General features: G+C 51.9%; 1 protein-coding gene across 4 annotated transcripts in view; it reads right to left on the minus strand.

Annotated features, from left to right (window-relative positions):
- The window catches only part of SLCO3A1 (solute carrier organic anion transporter family member 3A1), a 207,994-nt gene that overhangs the window by 27,199 nt on the left and 159,587 nt on the right, over positions 1-21,208 (minus strand). The gene's annotated exons all lie outside the window — the stretch shown is intronic.

A 21,208-nucleotide genomic window follows, 5' to 3' on the forward strand; every position in this document is an offset into this window, starting at 1 on the left:
TAGTCTAGTCTAGTGTAGTGTAGTATAGTGTAGTCTGCCTGGCTCCATCCTGGGCTCTGTGGGAAGAGGCCTACCACTAACCTCACACTCTAGTCTAGTCCAGTCTAGTATAGTGTAGTCTGCCTGGCTCCATCCTGGGCTCTGTGGGAAGAGGCCTACCACCAACCTCACACTGTAGTCTAGTCTAGTCTAGTCTAGTGTAGTCTGCCTGGCTCCATCCTGGGCATGTGGGAAGACGCCTACCATCAACCTCACACTCTAGTCTAGTCTAGTCTAGTCTAGTGTAGTCTGCCTGGCTCCATCCTGGGCTCTGTGGGAAGACGCCTACCACCAACCTCACACTATAGTCTAGTCTAGTCTAGTCTAGTCTAGTGTAGTCTGCCTGGCTCCATCCTGGGCTTTGAGGTAAGTAACCTACCACCAACCTCACACTCTAGTCTAGTCTAGTCTAGTCTAGTCTAGTATAGTGTAGTCTGCCTGGCTCCATCCTGGGCTCTGTGGGAAGACGCCTACCACCAACCTCACACTCTAGTCTAGTCTAGTCTAGTCTAGTGTAGTCTGCCTGGCTCCATCCTGGGCATGTGGGAAGACGCCTACCACCAAACTCACACTCTAGTATAGTCTAGTCTAGTGTAGTCTAGTGTAGTCTGCCTGGCTCCATCCTGGGCTCTGTGGGAAGACGGCTACCACCAACCTCACACTCTAGTCTAGTCTAGTCTAGTCTAGTGTAGTCTAGTGTAGTCTGCCTGGCTCCATCCTGGGCTCGGTGGGAAGAGGCCTACCACCAACCTCACACTCTAGTCTAGTCTAGTCTAGTCTAGTGTAGTCTGCCTGGCTCCATCCTGGGCTCTGTGGGAAGACGCCTACCACCAACCTCACATTCTAGTCTAGTCCAGTCTAGTCTAGTGTAGTCTGCCTGGCTCCATCCTGGGCTTTGAGGTAAGTAACCTACCACCAACCTCACACTCTAGTCTAGTCTAGTATAGTGTAGTCTGCCTGGCTCCATCCTGGGCTCTGAGGTAAGACGCCTACCAACAACCTCACACTCTAGTCTAGTCCAGTCTAGTATAGTGTAGTCTGCCTGGCTCCATCCTGGTCTCTGTGGGAAGATGCCTACCACCAACCTCAAACTCTAGTCTAGTCTAGTCTAGTATAGTGTAGTCTGCCTGTCTCCATCCTGGGCTCTGAGGTAAGACGCCTACCACCAACCTCACACTCTAGTCTAGTCTAGTCTAGTCTAGTGTAGTCTGCCTGGCTCAATCCTGGGCATGTGGGAAGACGCCTACCACCAACCTCAAACCGTAGTCTAGTCTAGGATAGTCTGCGTGGCTCCATCCTGGGCATTTGTAAGAAGCCTACCACCAACCTCACACTCTAGTCTAGTCTAGTCTAGTTTAGTGTAGTCTGCCTGGCTCCATCCTGGGTAATGTGGGAAGACGCCTACCACCAACCTCACACTCTAGTCTAGTCTAGTGTAGTGTGCCTGGATCCATCCTGGGCTCTGAGGTAGGACGCCTACCACCAACATCATACTATAGTCTAGTCTAGTCTAGTGTAGTCTGCCTGGCTCCATCCTGGGCATGTGGAAGACGCCTACCATCAACCTCACACTCTAGTCTAGTCTAGTCTAGTCTAGTATAGTCTGCCTGGCTCCATCCTGGGCTCTGTGGGAAGAGGCCTACCACCAACCTCACACTCTAGTCTAGTCTAGTGTAGTCTGCCTGGCTCCATCCTGGGCTCTGTGGGAAGACGCCTACCACCAACCTCACACTCTAGTCTACTCTAGTCTAGTATAGTGTAGTCTGCCTGTCTCCATCCTGGGCTCTGAGGTAAGACGCCTACCACCAACCTCACACTATAGTCTAGTCTAGTTTAGTCTAGTGTAGTCTGCCTGGCTCAATCCTGGGCATGTGGGAAGACGCCTACCAGCAACCTCACACTCAATTCTAGTCTAGTGTAGTCTGCCTGGCTCCATCCTGGGTTTTGGGGGAAGAGGCCTACCACCAACCTCACACTATAGTCTAGTGTAGTGTAGTGTAGTCTGCCTGGCTCCATCCTGGGCTCTGTGGGAAGACTCCTAACACCAACCTCACACTCTACTCTAGTCTAGTCTAGTCTAGTATAGTGTAGTCTGCCTGGCTCCATCCTGGTTTTTGTGGGAAGATGCCTACCACCAACCTCACACTCTAGTCTAGTCCAGTATAGTATAGTGTAGTCTGCCTGGCTCCATCCTGGGCTTTGAGGTAAGTAACCTACCACCAACCTCACACTCTAGTCTCGTCTAGTCTAGTCAAGTGTAGTCTGCCTGGCTCCATCCTGGGCGCTGTGGGAAGACGCCTACCACCAACCTCACACTCTAGTCTTGTCCAGTCTAGTATAGTGTAGTCTGCCTGGCTCCATCCTGGGCTTTGAGGTAAGTAACCTACCACCAACCTCACACTCTAGTCTAGTCTAGTCTAGTCTAGTATAGTGTAGTCTGCCTGGATCCATCCTGGGCTCTGAGGTAAGACGCCTACCACCAACCTCACACTCTAGTCTAGTCTAGTCTAGTCTAGTGTAGTCTGCCTGGCTCCATCCTGGGCTCTGTGGGAAGACGCCTACCACCAACCTCACACCGTAGTCTAGTCTAGTGTAGTCTGCGTGGCTCCATCCTGGGCATTTGGGAAGACGCCTACCACCAACCTCACACCCTAGTCTAGACTAATGTAGTGTGCCTGGATCCATCCTGGTCTCTGAGGTAAGACGCCTACCACCAATATCATACTATAGTCTAGTCTAGTGTAGTCTGCCTGGCTCCATCCGGGGCTCTGTGGGAAGATGCCTACCACCAACCTCACACTCTAGTCTAGTCTAGTCTAGTGTAGTCTAGTATAGTGTATTCTGCCTGGCTCCATCCTGGGCTCTGTGGGAAGTCGCCTACCACCAACCTCACACTATAGTCTAGTCTAGTATAGTGTAGTCTGCCTAGCTCCATCCTGGGCATGTGGGACGACGCCTACCAACAACCTCACACTCTAGTCTCGTCTAGTCTAGTCTAGTGTAGTCTGCCTGGCTCCATCCTGGGCTCTGTGGGAAGACGCCTACTACCAACCTCACACTCTAGTCTAGTCCAGTCTAGTATAGTGTAGTCTGCCTGGCTCCAACCTGGGCTGTGTGGGAAGAGGCCTACCACCAACCTCACACTCTAGTCTAGTCTAGTCTAGTCTAGTGTAGTGTAGTCTGCCTGTCTCCATCCTGGGCTCTGAGGTAAGACGCCTACCACCAACCTCACACTCTAGTCTAGTCTAGTCTAGTATAGTGTAGTCTGCCTGGCTCCATCCTGGGCTCTGAGGTAAGACGCCTACCACCAACTTCACACCCTAGTCTAGTCTAGTGTAGTCTGCCTGGCTCCATCCTGGGCATGTGGGAAGACGCCTACCACCAACCTCACACTCTAGTCTAGTCTAGTGTAGTCTGCCTGGGCTCTGTGGGAATACGCCTACCACCCACCTCACACACTACTCTAGTGTAGTCTAGTGTAGTCTGCCTGGCTCCATCCTGGGCTTTGAGGTAAGTAACCTACCACCAACCTCACACTCTATTCTAGTCTAGTCTAGTATAGTGTAGTCTGCCTGGCTCCATCCTGGGCTCTGAGGTAAGACGCCTACCACCAACCTCACAGTCTAGTCTAGTCCAGTCTAGTATAGTGTAGTCTGCCTGGCTCCATCCTGGGCTCTGTGGGAAGACGCCTACCACCAACCTCACACTCTAGTCTAGTCTAGTGTAGTATAGTCTGCCTGGCTGCATCCTGGGCTCTGAGGTAAGACGCCTAGCACCAACCTCACACTCTAGTCTAGTCTAGTCTAGTGTAGTCTAGTATAGTGTAGTCTGCCTGGCTCCACCCTGGGCTCTGTGGGAAGACGCCAACCACCAACCTCACACTCTAGTGTAGTGTAGTGTAGTGTAGTGTAGTGTAGTGTAGTGTAGTCTGCCTGGCTCCATCCTGGGCTGTGTGGGAAGAGATCTACCACCAACATCACAATCTAGTGTAGTCTAGTCTAGTATAGTGTAGTCTGCCTAGCTCCATCCTGGGCATGTGGGACGACGCCTACCAACAACCTCACACTCTAGTCTCGTCTAGTCTAGTCTAGTGTAGTCTGCCTGGCTCCATCCGGGGCTCTGTGGGAAGACGCCTACCACCAACCTCACACTCTGGTCCAGTCCAGTCTAGTCTAGTGTAGTCTGCCTGGCTCCATCCTGGGCTGTGTGGGAAGAGGCCTACCACCAACCTCACACTCTAGTCTAGTCTAGTCTAGTATAGTGTAGTCTGCCTGTCTCCATCCTGGGCTCTGAGGTAAGACGCCTACCACCAACCTCACACTCTAGTCTAGTCTAGTCTAGTATAGTGTAGTCTGCCTGGCTCCATCCTGGGCTCTGAGGTAAGACGCCTACCACCAACCTCACACCCTAGTCTAGTCTAGTGTAGTCTGCCTGGCTCCATCCTGGGCATGTGGGAAGACGCCTACCACCAACCTCACACTCTAGTCTAGTCTAGTGTAGTCTGCCTGGGCTCTGTGGGAATACGCCTACCACCCACCTCACACACTACTCTAGTGTAGTCTAGTGTAGTCTGCCTGGCTCCATCCTGGGCTTTGAGGTAAGTAACCTACCACCAACCTCACACTCTATTCTAGTCTAGTCTAGTATAGTGTAGTCTGCCTGGCTCCATCCTGGGCTCTGAGGTAAGACGCCTACCACCAACCTCACAGTCTAGTCTAGTCCAGTCTAGTATAGTGTAGTCTGCCTGGCTCCATCCTGGGCTCTGTGGGAAGACGCCTACCACCAACCTCACACTCTAGTCTAGTCTAGTGTAGTATAGTCTGCCTGGCTGCATCCTGGGCTCTGAGGTAAGACGCCTAGCACCAACCTCACACTCTAGTCTAGTCTAGTCTAGTGTAGTCTAGTATAGTGTAGTCTGCCTGGCTCCATCCTGGGCATGTGGGAAGACGCCTACCACAAAACAGACACCCTAGTATAGTCTAGTCTAGTCTAGTCTAGTCTAGTGTAGTCTGCCTGGCTCCATCCTGGGCTTTGAGGTAAGACGCCTACCACCAACCTCACACTATAGCCTAGTCTAGTGTAGTCTAGTATAGTGTAGTCTGCCTGGCTCCATCCTGGGCTCTGTGGGAAGACGCCTACCACCAACCTCACACTCTAGTCTAGTCTAGTCTAGTCTAGTCTGCCTGGCTCCATCCTGGGCTATGTGGGAAGACGCCTACCACCAACCTCACACTCTAGTCTAGTCTAGTCTAGTGTAGTCTAGTGTAGTCTGCCTGGCTCCATCCTGGGCTCTGTGGGAAGACGCCTACCACCAACCTCACACTCTAGTCTAGTCTAGTCTAGTCTAGTGTAGTCTAGTGTAGTCTGCCTGGCTCAATCCTGGGCATGTGGGAAGACGCCTACCACCAACCTCACATTCTAGTCTAGTCTAGAATAGTCTGCGTGGCTCCATCCTGGGCATTTGGGAAGACGCCTACCACCAACCTCACACTCTAGTCTAGTCTAGTCTAGTGTAGTCTAGTATAGTGTAGTCTGCCTGTCTCCATCCTGGGCTCTGTGGGAAGATGCCGACCACCAACCTCACACTCTAGTCTAGTCTAGTGTAGTCTAGTATAGTGTAGTCTGCCTGGCTCCATCCTGGGCTCTGTGGGAAGATGCCTACCACCAACCTCACACTCTAGTCTAGTGTAGTCTAGTGTAGTCTAGTATAGTGTAGTCTGCCTGGCTCCATCCTGGGCATGTGGGAAGACGCCTACCACAAAACTGACACCCTAGTCTAGTCTAGTCTAGTATAATGTAGTCTGCCTGTCTCCATCCTGGGCTCTGTGGGAAGAGGCCTACCACCAATCTCACACTATAGTCTAGTCTAGTCTAGTCTAGTATAATGTAGTCTGCCTGTCTCCATCCTGGGCTCTGTGGGAAGAGGCCTACCACCAATCTCACACTATAGTCTAGTGTAGTCTAGTATAGTGTAGTCTGCCTGGCACCACCCTGGGCTTTGAGGTAAGACGCCTACCACCAACCTCACACTATAGTCTAGTCTAGTGTAGTATAGTGTAGTCTGCCTGGCTCCATCCTGGACTCTGTGGGTAGACGCCTACCACCCACCTCACACTCTAGTCTAGTCTAGTGTAGTATAGTATAGTGTAGTCTGCCTGGCTCCATCCTGGGCTTTGAGGTAAGAAACCTACCACCAACATCGTATTATAGTTTAGTCTAGTCCAGTCTAGTCTAGTGTAGTATAGTCTGCCTGGCTGCATCCTGGGCTCTGAGGTAAGACGCCTACCACCAACCTCACACTCTAGTCTAGTCTAGTCTAGTGTAGTCTAGTATAGTGTAGTCTGCCTGTCTCCATCCTGGGCTCTGTGGGAAGATGCCTACCACCAACCTCACACTCTAGTCTAGTCTAGTCTAGTATAGTGTAGTCTGCCTGGCTCCATCCTGGGCATGTGGGAAGACGCCTACCACAAAACTGACACCCTAGTCTAGTCTAGTCTAGTGTAGTCTAGTCTAGTGTAGTCTGCCTGGCTCCATCCTGGGCTTTGAGGTAAGACGCCTACCACCAACCTCACACTATAGCCTAGTCTAGTGTAGTCTAGTGTAGTGTAGTCTGCCTGGCTCCATCCTGGGCTCTGTGGGAAGACTCCTACCACCAACCTCACACTCTAGTCTAGTCTAGTCTAGTGTAGTCTAGTATAGTGTAGTCTGCCTGTCTCCATCCTGGGCTCTGTGGGAAGACGCCTACCACCAACATCACACTCTAGTCTAGTCTAGTCTAGTCTAGTGTAGTCTGCCTGGCTCCATCCTGGGTATGTGGGAAGACGCCTACCAACAACCTCACACTCTAGTCTAGTATAATCTAGTCTAGTGTAGTCTGCCTGGCTCCATCCTGGGCTGTGTGGGAAGAGATCTACCACCAACCTCACACTCTAGTGTAGTGTAGTGTAGTGTAGTGTAGTGTAGTGTAGTCTGCCTGGCTCCACCCTGGGCTCTGTGGGAAGACAACAACCACCAACCTCACACTCTAGTGTAGTGTAGTGTAGTGTAGTGTAGTGTAGTGTAGTGTAGTGTAGTCTGCCTGGCTCCATCCTGGGCTGTGTGGGAAGAGATCTACCATAAACCTCACACTCTAGTGTAGTGTAGTGTAGTCTGCCTGTCTCCATCCTGGGCTCTGTGGGAAGACGCCTACCACCAACCTCACACTCTAGTGTAGTCTAGTCTAGTATAGTGTAGTCTGCCTGGCTCCATCCTGGGCTTTGAGGTAAGTAACCTACCACCAACCTCACACTCTAGTCTAGTCTAGTGTAGTCTAGTATAGTGTAGTCTGCCTGGCTCCATCCTGGGCTCTGTGGGAAGACGCCTACCACCAACCTCACACTCTAGTCTAGTCTAGTATAGTGTAGTCTGCCTGGCTCCATCCTGGGCTCTGTGGGAAGAGGCCTACCACCAACCTCACACTCTAGTCTAGTCTAGTCTAGTCTAGTCTAGTGTAGTCTGCCTGGCTCCATCCTGGGCATGTGGGAAGACGCCTACCACAAACCTCACACTCTAGTCTAGTCTAGTCTAGTCTAGTCTAGTCTAGTGTAGTCTGCCTGGCTCCATCCTGGGCTTTGAGGTAAGACGCCTACCACCAACCTCACACTATAGCCTAGTCTAGTGTAGTCTAGTATAGTGTAGTCTGCCTGTCTCCATCCTGGGCTTTGTGGGAAGACGCCTACCACCAACCTCACACTCTAGTCTAGTCTAGTCTAGTCTAGTGTAGTCTGCCTGGCTCCATCCTGGGCATGTGGGAAGACGCCTACCACAAAACTGACACCCTAGTAGAGTCTAGTCTAGTGTAGTCTAGTGTAGTCTGCCTGGCTCCATCCTGGGCTCTGTGGGAAGACATCTACCATCAACCTCACACTCTAGTCTAGTCTAGTCTAGTGTAGTCTAGTATAGTGTAGTCTGCCTGTCTCAAACCTGGGCTCTGTGGGAAGATGCCTACCACCAACATCACACTCTAGTCTAGTCTAGTCTAGTCTAGTGTAGTCTGCCTGGCTCCACCCTGGGCTCTGTGGGAAGACGCCTACCACCAACCTCACACTCTAGTGTAGTCTAGTCTAGTATAGTGTAGTCTGCCTAGCTCCATCCTGGGCATGTGGGACGACGCCTACCAACAACCTCACACTCTAGTCTCGTCTAGTGTAGTGTAGTCTGCCTGGCTCCATCCTGGGCTCTGTGGGAAGACGCCTACCACCAACCTCACACTCTAGTCTAGTCTAGTCTAGTCTAGTGTAGTCTGCCTGGCTCCATCCTGGGCTTTGAGGTAAGTAGCCTACCACCAACCTCACACTCTAGTCTAGTCTAGTCTAGTGTAGTCTAGTGTAGTCTGCCTGGCTCCATCCTGGGCTCTGTGGGAAGACGCCTACCACCAACCTCACACTCTAGTCTAGTGTAGTATAGTGTAGTCTGCCTGGCTCCATCCTGGGCTCTGTGGGAAGACGCCTACCACCAACCACACACTCTAGTCTAGTCTAGTCTAGTCTAGTGTAGTCTGCCTGGCTCCATCCTGGGCTCTGTGGGAAGAGGCCTACCACTAACCTCACACTCTAGTCTAGTCTAGTCTAGTCTAGTCTAGTCTAGTCTAGTGTAGGCTGCCTGGCTCCATCCTGGGCATGTGGGAAGACGCCTACCACCAACCTCACACCCTAGTAGAGTCTAGTCTAGTGTAGTCTAGTGTAGTCTGCCTGGCTCCATCCTGGGCTCTGTGGGAAGACATCTACCACCAACCTCAAACCGTAGTCTAGTCTAGGATAGTCTGCGTGGCTCCATCCTGGGCATTTGTAAGACGCCTACCACCAACCTCACACTCTAGTCTAGTCTAGTCTAGTTTAGTGTAGTCTGCCTGGCTCCATCCTGGGCATGTGGGAAGACGCCTACCACCAACCTCACACCCTAGTCTAGACTAGTGTAGTGTGCCTGGATCCATCCTGGGCTCTGAGGTAGGACGCCTACCACCAACATCATACTATAGTCTAGTCTAGTCTAGTGTAGTCTGCCTGGCTCCATCCGGGGCTCTGTGGGAAGATGCCTACCACCAACCTCACACTCTAGTGTAGTCTAGTGTAGTCTAGTCTAGTATAGTGTAGTCTGCCTGGATCCATCCTGGGCTCTGTGGGAAGTCGCCTACCACCAACCTCACACTCTAGTCTAGTCTAGTCTAGTCTAGTGTAGTCTGCCTAGCTCCATCCTGGGCATGTGGGACGACGCCTACCTACAACCTCACACTCTAGTCTCGTCTAGTCTAGTCTAGTGTAGTCTGCCTGGCTCCATCTTGGACTCTGTGGGAAGAGGCCTACCACCAACCTCACACTCTAGTCTAGTCTAGTGTAGTTTGCCTGGCTCCATCCTGGGCTCTGTGGGAAGACGCCTACCACCAACCTCACACTCTAGTCTAGTCTAGTCTAGTCTAGTGTAGTCTGCCTGGCTCCATCCTGGGCTCTGTGGGAAGACGCCTACCACCAACCTCACACTCTAGTCTAGTCTAGTCTAGTGTAGTGTAGTCTGCCTGGCTCCATCCTGGGCTCTGTGGGAAGACGCCTACCACCAACCTCACACTATAGTCTAGTGTAGTCTGCCTGGCTCAATCCTGGGCATGTGGGAAGACGCCTACCACCAACCTCACACTCTATTCTAGTCTAGTGTAGTCTGCCTGGCTCCATCCTGGGCTCTGGGGGAAGAGGCCTACCACCAACCTCACACTATAGTCTAGTGTAGTGTAGTGTAGTCTGCCTGGCTCCATCCTGGGCTCTGTGGGAAGACTCCTAACACCAACCTCACACTCTAGTCTAGTCTAGTCTAGTCTAGTATAGTGTAGTCTGCCTGGCTCCATCCTGGGCATGTGGGAAGATGCCTACCACCAACCTCACACTCTAGTCTAGTCTAGTATAGTATAGTGTAGTCTGCCTGGCTCCATCCTGGGCATGTGGGAAGACGCCTACCACCAACCTCACACTCTAGTCTTGTCTAGTCTAGTGTAGTGTAGTCTGCCTGGCTCCAGCCTGGGCTCTGTGGTAAGAGGCCTACCACCAACCTCACACTCTAGTCTAGTCTAGTTTAGTGTAGTCTAGTATAGTGTAGTCTGCCTGGATCCATTGTGGACTCTGTGGGAAGACGCCTACCACCAACCTCACACTCTAGTCTAGTCTAGTCTACTATAGTGTAGTCTGCCTGGCTCCATCCTGGGCTCTGTGGGAAGACGCCTACCACCAACCTCACACCGTAGTCTAGTCTAGTGTAGTCTGCCTGGCTCCATCCTGGGCATTTGGGAAGACGCCTACCACCAACCTCACACTCTAGTCTAGACTAATGTAGTGTGCCTGGATCCATCCTGGTCTCTGAGGTAAGACGCCTACCACCAATATCATACTATAGTCTAGTCTAGTGTAGTCTGCCTGGCTCCATCCTGGGCTCTGTGGGAAGATGCCTACCACCAACCTCACACGCTAGTCTAGTCTACTCTAGTGTAGTCTAGTATAGTGTAGTCTGCCTGTCTCCATCCTGGGCATGTGGGAAGTCGCCTACCACCAACCTCACACTATAGTCTAGTCTAGTATAGTGTAGTCTGCCTAGCTCCATCCTGGGCATGTGGGACGACGCCTACCAACAACCTCACACTCTAGTCTAGTCTAGTCTAGTCTAGTGTAGTCTGCCTGGCTCCATCCTGGGCTCTGTGGGAAGACGCCTACCACCAACCTCACACTCTAGTCTAGTCTAGTCTAGTATAGTGTAGTCTGCCTGGCTCCATCCTGGGCTCTGTGGGAAGAGGCCTACCACCAACCTCACACTCTAGTCTAGTCTAGTCTAGTCTAGTGTAGTGTTGTCTGCCTGGCTCCATCCTGGGCTCTGTGGGAAGACGCCTACCACCAACCTCACACTCTAGTCTAGTGTAGTCTAGTATAGTGTAGTCTGCCTGGCTCTCATGGGCTTGGTGGGAAGATGCCTATCACCAACCTCACACTCTAGTCTAGTCTAGTGTAGTCTAGTGTAGTCTGCCTGGCTCCATCCTGGGCTCTGAGGTAAGACGCCTACCACCAACCTCACACTCTAGTCTAGTCTAGTCTAGTATAGTGTAGTCTGCCTGGCTCCATCCTGGGCTCTGAGGTAAGACGCCTACCACCAACCTCACACCCTAGTCTAGTCTAGTGTAGTCTGCCTGGCTCCATCCTGGGCATGTGGGAAGACGCCTACCACCAACCTCACACTCTAGTCTAGTCTAGTGTAGTCTAGTCTAGTCTAGTCTAGTCTGCCTGGGCTCTGTGGGAATACGCCTACCACCCACCTCACACACTACTCTAGTGTAGTCTAGTGTAGTCTGCCTGGCTCCATCCTGGGCTTTGAGGTAAGTAACCTACCACCAACCTCACACTCTATTCTAGTCTAGTCTAGTATAGTGTAGTCTGCCTGGCTCCATCCTGGGCTCTGAGGTAAGACGCCTACCACCAACCTCACAGTCTAGTCTAGTCTAGTCTAGTCTAGTGTAGTCTGCCTGGCTCCATCCTGGGCTCTGTGGGAAGACGCCTACCACCAACCTCACACTCTAGTCTAGTCTAGTATAGTGTAGTCTGCCTGGCTGCATCCTGGGCTCTGTGGGAAGAGGCCTACCACCAACCTCACACTCTAGTCTAGTCTAGTCTAGTGTAGTCTGCCTGGCTCCATCCTGGGCTCTGTGGGAAGACGCCTACCACCAACCTCACACTCTAGTCTAGTCTAGTATAGTGTAGTCTGCCTGGCTCCATCCTGGGTTGTGGGAAGACGCCTACCACCAACCTCACACTCTAGTCTAGTCTAGTGTAGTCTAGTATAGTGTAGTCTGCCTGGCTCCATCCTGGGCATGTGGGAAGACGCCTACCACCAACCTCACACTCTAGTCTAGTCTAGTCTAGTCTAGTATAGTGTAGTCTGCCTGGCTCCATCCTGGGCATGTGGGAAGAGGCCTACCACCAACCTCACACTCTAGTCTAGTCTAGTCTAGTGTAGTCTGCCTGGCTCCATCCTGGGCTGTGTGGGAAGTCGCCTACCACCAACCTCACACTCTATTCTTGTCTAGTCTAGTGTAGTGTAGTCTGCCTGGCTCCATCCTGGGCTTTGAGGTAAGTAACCTACCACCAACCTCACACTCTAGTCTAGTCTAGTCTAGTCTAGTATAGTCTCCCTGGCTCCATCCTGGGCTTTGAGGGAAGACGCCTACCACCAACCTCACAATCTAGTCTAGTCTACTCTAGTTTAGTCTAGTATAGTGTAGTCTGCCTGGCTCCATCCTGGGCTCTGTGGGAAGTCGCCTACCACCAACCTCACACTCTAGTCTAGTCTAGTATAGTGTAGTCTGCCTGGCTCCATCCTGGGCATGTGGGAAGACGCCTACCAACAACCTCACACTCTTGTCTAGTCTAGTCCAGTGTAGTGTAGTCTGCCTGGCTCCATCCTGGGCTCTGTGGGAAGACGCCTACCACCAACCTCACACTCTAGTCTAGTCTACTATAGTGTAGTCTGCCTGGCTCCATCCTGGGCATGTGGGAAGAGGCCTACCACCAACCTCACACTCTAGTCTAGTCTAGTCTAGTGTAGTGTAGTCTGCCTGGCTCCATCCTGGTCTCTGTGGGAAGACGCCTACCACCAACCTCACACTCTAGTCTAGTCCAGTCTAGTGTAGTGTAGTCTGCCTGGCTCCATCCTGGGCTCTGTGGGAAGACGCCTACCACCAACCTCACACTCTAGTGTAGTGTAGTGTAGTGTAGTGTAGTGTAGTGTAGTGTATTGTAGGTGCCTGGCTGCATCCTGGGCTCTGTCGGAAGAGGCCTACCACCAACCTCACACTCTAGTCTAGTCTAGTGTAGTCTAGTATAGTGTAGTCTGCCTGGCTCCATCCTGGGCTCTGTGGGAAGACGCCTACCACCAACCTCACACTCTAGTCTAGTCTAGTCTAGTTTAGTCTAGTATAGTGTAGTCTGCCTGGATCCATCCTGGGCTCTGTGGGAAGACGCCTACCACCAACCTCACACTCTATTCTAGTCTAGTTTAGTCTGCCTGGCTCCATCCTGGGCTTTGTGGGAAGAGGCCTACCACCAACCTCACACTATAGTGTAGTCTAGTGTAGTCTGCCTGGCTCCATCCTGGGGTCTGTGGGAAGACGCCTACCACCAACCTCACACTCTAGTCTAGTCTAGTATAGTGTAGTCTGCCTGGCTCCATCCTGGGCTCTGTGGGAAGAGTCCTACCACCAACCTCACACTCTAGTCTAGTCTAGTCTAGTATAGTGTAGTCTGCCTGGCTCCATCCTGGGCTCTGTGGGAAGACGCCTACCACCAACCTCACACTCTAGTCTAGTCTAGTCTAGTCTAGTGTAGTCTGCCTGGCTCCATCCTGGGCATGTGGGAAGAGGCCTACCACAATCCTCACACTGTAGTCTAGTCTAGTCTAGTCTAGTGTAGTCTGCCTGGCTCCATCCTGGGCATGTGGGAAGACGCCTACCACCAACCTCACACTCTAGTCTAGTCTAGTCTAGTCTACTGTAGTGTAGTCTGCCTGGCTCCATCCTGGGCTTTGTGGGAAGAGGCCTACCACCAACCTCACACTATAGTCTAGTCTAGTGTAGTCTGCCTGGCTCCATCCTGGACTCTGTGGGAAGATGCCTACCACCAACCTCACACTCTAGTCTAGTCTAGTCTAGTATAGTGTAGTCTGCCTGGCTCCATCCTGGGTTTTGTGGGAAGACGCCTACCACCAACCTCACACTCTATTCTAGTCTAGTCTAGTGTAGTCTGCCTGGCTCCAACCTGGGCTCTGTGGGAAGATGCCTACCACCAACCTCACACTATAGTCTAGTCTAGTCTAGTCTAGTCTAGTGTAGTCTGCCAGGCTCCATCCTGGACTCTGTGGGAAGACGCCTACCACCAACCTCACACTCTAGTCTAGTCTAGTGTAGTCTGCCTGGCTCCAACCTGGGCATGTGGGAAGACGCCTACCACCAACCTCACACTCTAGTCTAGTCTAGTCTAGTGTAGTCTAGTCTAGGTTAGTCTGCCTGGGCTCTGTGGGAAGACGCCTACCACCCACCTCACACACTACTCTAGTGTAGTCTAGTGTAGTCTGCCTGGCTCCATCCTCGGCTTTGAGATAAGAGGCTTACCACCAACATTGTACTATAGTCTAGTCTAGTGTAGTACAGTATAGTGTAGTCTGCCTGGCTCCATCCTGGGCTTTGAGGTAAGTAACCTACCACCAACCTCACACTCTAGTCTAGTCTAGTCTAGTCTAGTGTAGTCTGCCTGGCTCCATCCTGGGCTCTGTGGGAAGACGCCTACCACCAACCTCACACTCTAGTCTAGTCTAGTCTAGTATAGTGTAGTCTGCCTGGCTCCATCCTGGGCATGTGGGAAGACGCCTACCACCAACCTCACACTCTAGTCTAGTCTAGTGTAGTCTGCGTGGCTCCATCCTGGGCATGTGGGAAGACGCCTACCACCAACCTCACACTCTAGTCTAGTCTAGTCTAGTCTAGTGTAGTCTGCCTGGCTCCATCCTGGGCATGTGGGAAGACGCCTACCACCAACCTCACACTCTAGTCTAGTCTAGTCTAGTGTAGTCTGCCTGGCTCCATCCTGGGCTCTGTGGGAAGAGGCCTACCACCAACCTCACACTATAGTCTAGTCTAGTCTAGTGTAGTCTGCCTGGCTCCATCCTGGGCTCTGTGGAAAGACGCCTACCACCAACCTCACACTCTAGTCTAGTCTAGTCTAGTCTAGTGTAGTCTGCCTGGCTCCATCCTGGGCTCTGTGGGAAGACGCCTACCACCAACCTCACACTCTAGTCTAGTCTAGTCTAGTCAAGTGTAGTCTGCCTGTCTCCAGCCTGGTCTCTGTGGGAAGAGGCCTACCACCAACCTCACACTCTAGTCTAGTCTAGTGTAGTCTAGTATAGTGTAGTCTGCCTGGCTCCATCCTGGGCATGTGGGAAGACGCCTACCACCAACCTCACACTATAGTCTAGTCTAGTTTAGTCTAGTGTATCTGCCTGGCTCAATCCTGGGCATGTGGGAAGACGCCTACCAGCAACCTCACACTCTAGTCTAGTCTAGTCTAGTGTAGTCTGCCTGGATCCATCCTGGGTTTTGGGGGAAGAGGCCCTACCACCAACCTCACACTATAGTCTAGTGTAGTGTAGTGTAGTCTGCCTGGCTCCATCCTGGGCTCTGTGGGAAGACTCCTAACACCAACCTCACACTCTAGTCTAGTCTAGTCTAGTCTAGTATAGTGTAGTCTGCCTGGCTCCATCCTGGGTTTTGTGGGAAGAGGCCTACCACCAACCTCACACTATAGTCTATTCTAGTCTAGTCTGCCTGGCTCCATCCTGGGCTCTGTGGGAAGATGCCTACCACCAACCTCACACTCTAGTCTAATCTAGTCTAGTATAGTGTAGTCTGCCTGTCTCCATCCTGGGCTCTGTGGGAAGATGCCTACCACCAACCTCACACTCTAGTCTAGTCTAGTCTAGTATAGTGTAGTCTGCCTGTCTCCATCCTGGGCTCTGAGGTAAGACGCCTACCACCAAACTCACACTATAGTCTAGTCTAGTTTAGTCTAGTGTAGTCTGCCTGGCTCCATCCTGGGCATGTTGGAAGATGCCTACCACCAACCTCACACTCTAGTCTAGTGTAGTCTGCCTGGCTCCATCCTGGGCTCTGAGGTAAGACGCCTACCACCAACCTCACACTCTAGTCTAGTCTAGTCTAGTATAGTATAGTGTAGTCTGCCAGGCTACATCCTGGGCATGTGGGAAGACGCCTACCACCAACCTCACACTCTAGTCTAGTCTAGTGTAGTCTAGTATAGTGTAGTCTGCCTGTCTCCATCCTGGGCTGTGTGGGAAGAGGCCTACCACCAACCTCACACTCTAGTCTAGTCTCGTCTAGTCTAGTCTAGTGTAGTCTGCCTGGCTCCATCCTGGGCTCTGTGGGAAGAGGCCTACCACCAACCTCACACTCTAGTCTAGTCTAGTCTAGTCTAGTCTAGTGTAGTCTGCCTGTCTCCATCCTGGGCTCTGTGGGAAGACGCCTACCACCAACCTCACACTCTAGTCTAGTCCAGTCTAGTATAGTGTAGTCAGCCTGGCTCCATCCTGGGCTCTGTGGGAAGACGCCTACCACCAACCTCACACTCTAGTCTAGTCTAGTCTAGTCTAGTGTAGTCTGCCTGTCTCGATCCTGGGTTCTGTGGGAAAACGCCTACCACCAACCTCACACTCTAGTCTAGTCTAGTCTAGTATAGTGTAGTCTGCCTAGCTCCATCCTGGGCATGTGGGACGACGCCTACCAACAACCTCACACTCTAGTCTCGTCTAGTCTAGTATAGTGTAGTCTGCCTGTCTCCATCCTGGGCTCTGAGGTAAGACGCCTACCACCAAACCCACACTATAGTCTAGTCTAGTTTAGTCTAGTGTAGTCTGCCTGGCTCCATCCTGGGCATGTTGGAAGATGCCTACCACCAACCTCACACTGTAGTCTAGTCTAGTGTAGTCTGCCTGGCTCCATCCTGGGCTCTGAGGTAAGACGCCTACCACCAACCTCACACTCTAGTCTAGTCTAGTCTAGTATAGTATAGTGTAGTCTGCCAGGCTCCATCCTGGGCATGTGGGAAGACGCCTACCACCAACCTCACACCCTAGTCTAGTCTAGTGTAGTCTGCCTGGCTCCATCCTGGGCATGTGGGAAGACGCCTACCACCAACCTCACACCCTAGTCTAGTCTAGTGTAGTCTACCTGGCTCCATCCTGGGCATGTGGGACGACGCCTAACAACAACCTCACACTCTAGTCTCGTCTAGTCTAGTCTAGTGTAGTCTGCCTGGCTCCATCCTGGACTCTGTGGGAAGACGCCTACCACCAACCTCACACTCTAGTCTAGTTTAGTCTAGTATAGTGTAGTCTGCCTGGCTCCATCCTGGGCTCTGTGGGAAGAGGCCTACCACCAACCTCACACTCTAGTCTAGTCTAGTCTAGTCTAGTGTAGTCTGCCTGGCTCCATCCTGGGCTCTGTGGGAAGACGCCTACCACCAACCTCACACTCTAGTCTAGTCTAGTCTAGTATAGTGTAGTCTGCCTGGCTCCATCCTGGGCTGTGTGGGAAGAGGCCTACCACCAACCTCACACTCTAGTCTAGTCTAGACTAGTCTAGTGTAGTCTGCCTGGCTCAATCCTGGGCATGTGGGAAGACGCCTACCACCAACCTCACACTCTAGTCTAGTCTAGTGTAGTCTGCCTGGCTCCATCCTGGGCATGTGGGAATACGCCTACCACCAACCTCACACTCTAGTCTAGTCTAGTCTAGTGTAGTGTAGTCTGCCTGGCTCCATCCTGGGCATGTGGGAAGACGCCTACCACCAACCTCACACTCTAGTCTAGACTAGTGTAGTGTGCCTGGATCCATCCTGGTCTCTGAGGTAAGACGCCTACCACCAACATCATACTATAGTCTAGTCTAGTCTAGTGTAGTCTGCCTGGCTCCATCCGGGCCTCTGTGGGAAGATGCCTACCACCAACCTCACACTGTAGTCTAGTGTAGTCTAGTGTAGTCTAGTATAGTGTATTCTGCCTGGCTCCATCCTGGGCTTTGTGGGAAGTCGCCTACCACCAACCTCACACTCTAGTCTAGTCTAGTCTAGTATAGTGTAGTCTGCCTAGCTCCATCCTGGGCATGTGGGACGACGCCTACCAACAACCTCACACTCTAGTCTAGTCTAGTCTAGTCTAGTCTAGTGTAGTCTGCCTGGCTCCATCCTGGGCTCTGTGGGAAGAGGCCTACCACCAACCTCACACTCTAGTCTAGTCTAGTCTAGTCTAGTCTAGTCTAGTGTAGTCTGCCTGGTTCCATCCTGGGCTCTGTGGGAAGACGCCTACCACCAACCTCACACTCTAGTCTAGTCTAGTCTAGTCTAGTGTAGTCTGCCTGGCTCCATCCTGGGCTCTGTGGGAAGACGCCTACCACCAACCTCACACTCTAGTCTAGTCTAGTCTAGTCTAGTGTAGTCTGCCTGTCTCCATCCTGGGCTCTGTGGGAAGATGCCTACCACCAACCTCACACTCTAGTCTAGTCTAGTGTAGTCTGCCTGGCTCCATCCTGGGCTTTGTGGGAAGAGGCCTACCACCAACCTCACACTATAGTCTAGTCTAGTCTAGTCTAGTGTAGTCTGCCTGGCTCCATCCTGGGCTTGTGGGAAGACGCCTACCACCAACCTCACACTCTAGTCTAGTGTAGTCTAGTATAGTGTAGTCTGCCTGGCTCCATCCTGGGCTCTGTGGGAAGACGCCTACCACCAACCTCACACTCTAGTCTAGTCTAGTCTAGTGTAGTCTAGTATAGTGTAGTCTGCCTGGCTCCATCCTGGGCATGTGGGAAGACGCCTACCAACAACCTCACACTCTAGTCTAGTCTAGTCTAGTCTAGTGTAGTCTGCCTGGCTCCATCCTGGGCTGTGTGGGAAGAGTCCTACCACCAACCTCACACTCTAGTCAAGTCTAGTCTAGTCTAGTATAGTGTAGTCTGCCTGGCTCCATCCTGGGCTCTGAGGTAAGACGCCTACCACCAACCTCACACTCTAGTCTAGTCTAGTCTAGTATAGTGTAGTCTGCCTAGCTCCATCATGGGCATGTGGGACGACGCCTACCACCAACCTCACACTCTAGTCTAGTCTAGTCTAGTCTAGTGTAGTCTGCCTGGCTCCATCCTGGGCATGTGGGAAGACGCCTACCACCAACCTCACACTCTAGTCTAGTCTAGTCTAGTCTAGTCTAGTATAGTGTAGTCTGCCTGGCTCCATCCTGGGCTCTGTGGGAAGAGGCCTACCACCAACCTCACACTATAGTCTAGTCTATTCTAGTCTAGTCTGCCTGGCTCCATCCTGGGCTCTGTGGGAAGATGCCTACCACCAACCTCACACTCTAGTCTAGTCTAGTCTAGTGTAGTGTAGTCTGCCTGGCTCCAGCCTGGGCTCTGTGGTAAGAGGCCTACCACCAAACTCACATTCTAGTCTAGTCTAGTTTAGTGTAGTGTAGTCGGCCTGGCTCCTTCCAGGGCATGTTGGAAGATGCCTACCACCAACCTCACAATCTAGTCTAGTCTAGTGTAGTCTGCCTGGCTCCATCCTGGGTTTTGTGGGAAGAGGCCTACCACCAACCTCACACTCTAGTCTAGTCTAGTCTAGTATAGTGTAGTCTGCCTGGCTCCATCCTGGGTTTTGTGGGAAGACGCCTACCACCAACCTCACACTATATTCTAGTCTAGTCTAGTGTAGTCTGCCTGGCTCCAACCTGGGCTCTGTGGGAAGATGCCTACCACCAACCTCACACTATAGTCTAGTCTAGTCTAGTCTAGTCTAGTGTAGTCTGCCAGGCTCCATCCTGGGCATGTGGGAAGACGCCTACCACCAACCTCACACCCTAGTCTAGTCTAGTGTAGTCTGCCTGGCTCCAACCTGGGCATGTGGGAAGACGCCTACCACCAACCTCACACTCTAGTCTAGTCTAGTCTAGTGTAGTCTAGTCTAGGTTAGTCTACCTGGGCTCTGTGGGAAGACGCCTACCACCCACCTCACACACTACTCTAGTGTAGTCTAGTGTAGTCTGCCTGGCTCCATCCTGAGCTTTGAGGTAAGTAACCTACCACCAACCTCACACTCTAGTCTAGTCTAGTCTAGTCTAGTGTAGTCTGCCTGGCTCCATCCTGGGCTCTGAGGTAAGACGCCTACCACCAACCTCACACTCTAGTCTAGTCTAGTCTAGTATAGTGTAGGCTGCCTGGCTCCATCCTGGGCATGTGGGAAGACGCCTACCACCAACCTCACACTGTAGTCTAGTCTAGTGTAGTCTGCCTGGCTCCATCCTGGGCATTTGGGAAGACGCCTACCACCAACCTCACACTCTAGTCTAGTCTAGTCTAGTATAGTGTAGTCTGCCTGGCTCCATCCTGGGCATGTGGGAAGACGCCTACCACCAACCTCACACTCTAGTCTACTCTAGTGTAGTGTGCCTGGATCCATCCTGGTCTCTGAGGTAAGACGCTTACCACCAACATCATACTATAGTCTAGTCTAGTCTAGTGTAGTCTGCCTGGCTCCAACCGGGGCATGTGGGAAGATGCCTACCACCAACCTCACACTCTAGTCTAGTGTAGTCTAGTATAGTGTAGTCTGCCTGGCTCCATCATGGGCTCGGTGGGAAGACGCCTACCACCAACCTCACACTCTAGTCTAGTCTAGTCTAGTCTAGTGTAGTCTGCCTGGCTCCATCCTGGGCTCTGTGGGAAGAGGCCTACCACCAACCTCACACTCTAGTCTAGTCTAGTCTAGTCTAGTGTAGTCTGCCTGGCTCCATCCTGGTCTCTGTGGGAAGACGCCTATAACCAACCTCACACTCTAGTCTAGTCCAGTCTAGTATAGTGTAGTCTGCCTCGTTCCATCCTGGGCTCTGTGGGAAGACGCCTACCACCAACCTCACACTCTAGTCTAGTCTAGTCTAGTATAGTGTAGTCTGCCTGGCTCCATCCTGGGCTCTGTGGGAAGATGCCTACCACCAACCTCACACTCTAGTCTAGTCTAGTCTAGTATAGTATAGTGTAGTCTGCCTGTCTCCATCCTGGGCTCTGAGGTAAGACGCCTAACACCAACCTCACACTATAGTCTAGTCTAGTCTAGTCTAGTGTAGTCTGCCTGGCTCCATCCTGGGTTTTGGGGAAGAGGCCTACCACCAACCTCACACTATAGTCTAGTGTAGTGTAGTGTAGTCTGCCTGGCTCCATCCTGGGCTCTGTGGGAAGACGCCTACCACCAACCTCACAATCTAGTCTAGTCTAGTGTAGTCTAGTATAGTGTAGTCTGCCTGGCACCATCCTGGGCATGTGGGAAGATGCCTACCACCAACCTCACACTCTAGTCTAGTCTAGTCTAGTCTAGTCTGCCTGGCTCCATCCTGGGCTCTGTAGGAAGATGCCTACCACCAACCTCACACTATAGTCTAGTCTAGTCTAGTGTAGTCTGCCTGGCTCCATCCTGGGCTCTGTGGAAAGACGCCTACCACCAACCTCACACTCTAGTCTAGTCCAGTCTAGTTTAGTGTAGTCTGCCTGGCTCCATCCTGG

Source organism: Eptesicus fuscus, chromosome 25, assembly GCF_027574615.1.
Source record: "Eptesicus fuscus isolate TK198812 chromosome 25, DD_ASM_mEF_20220401, whole genome shotgun sequence".
NCBI classification, from domain to species: Eukaryota; Metazoa; Chordata; class Mammalia; order Chiroptera; family Vespertilionidae; genus Eptesicus; species Eptesicus fuscus.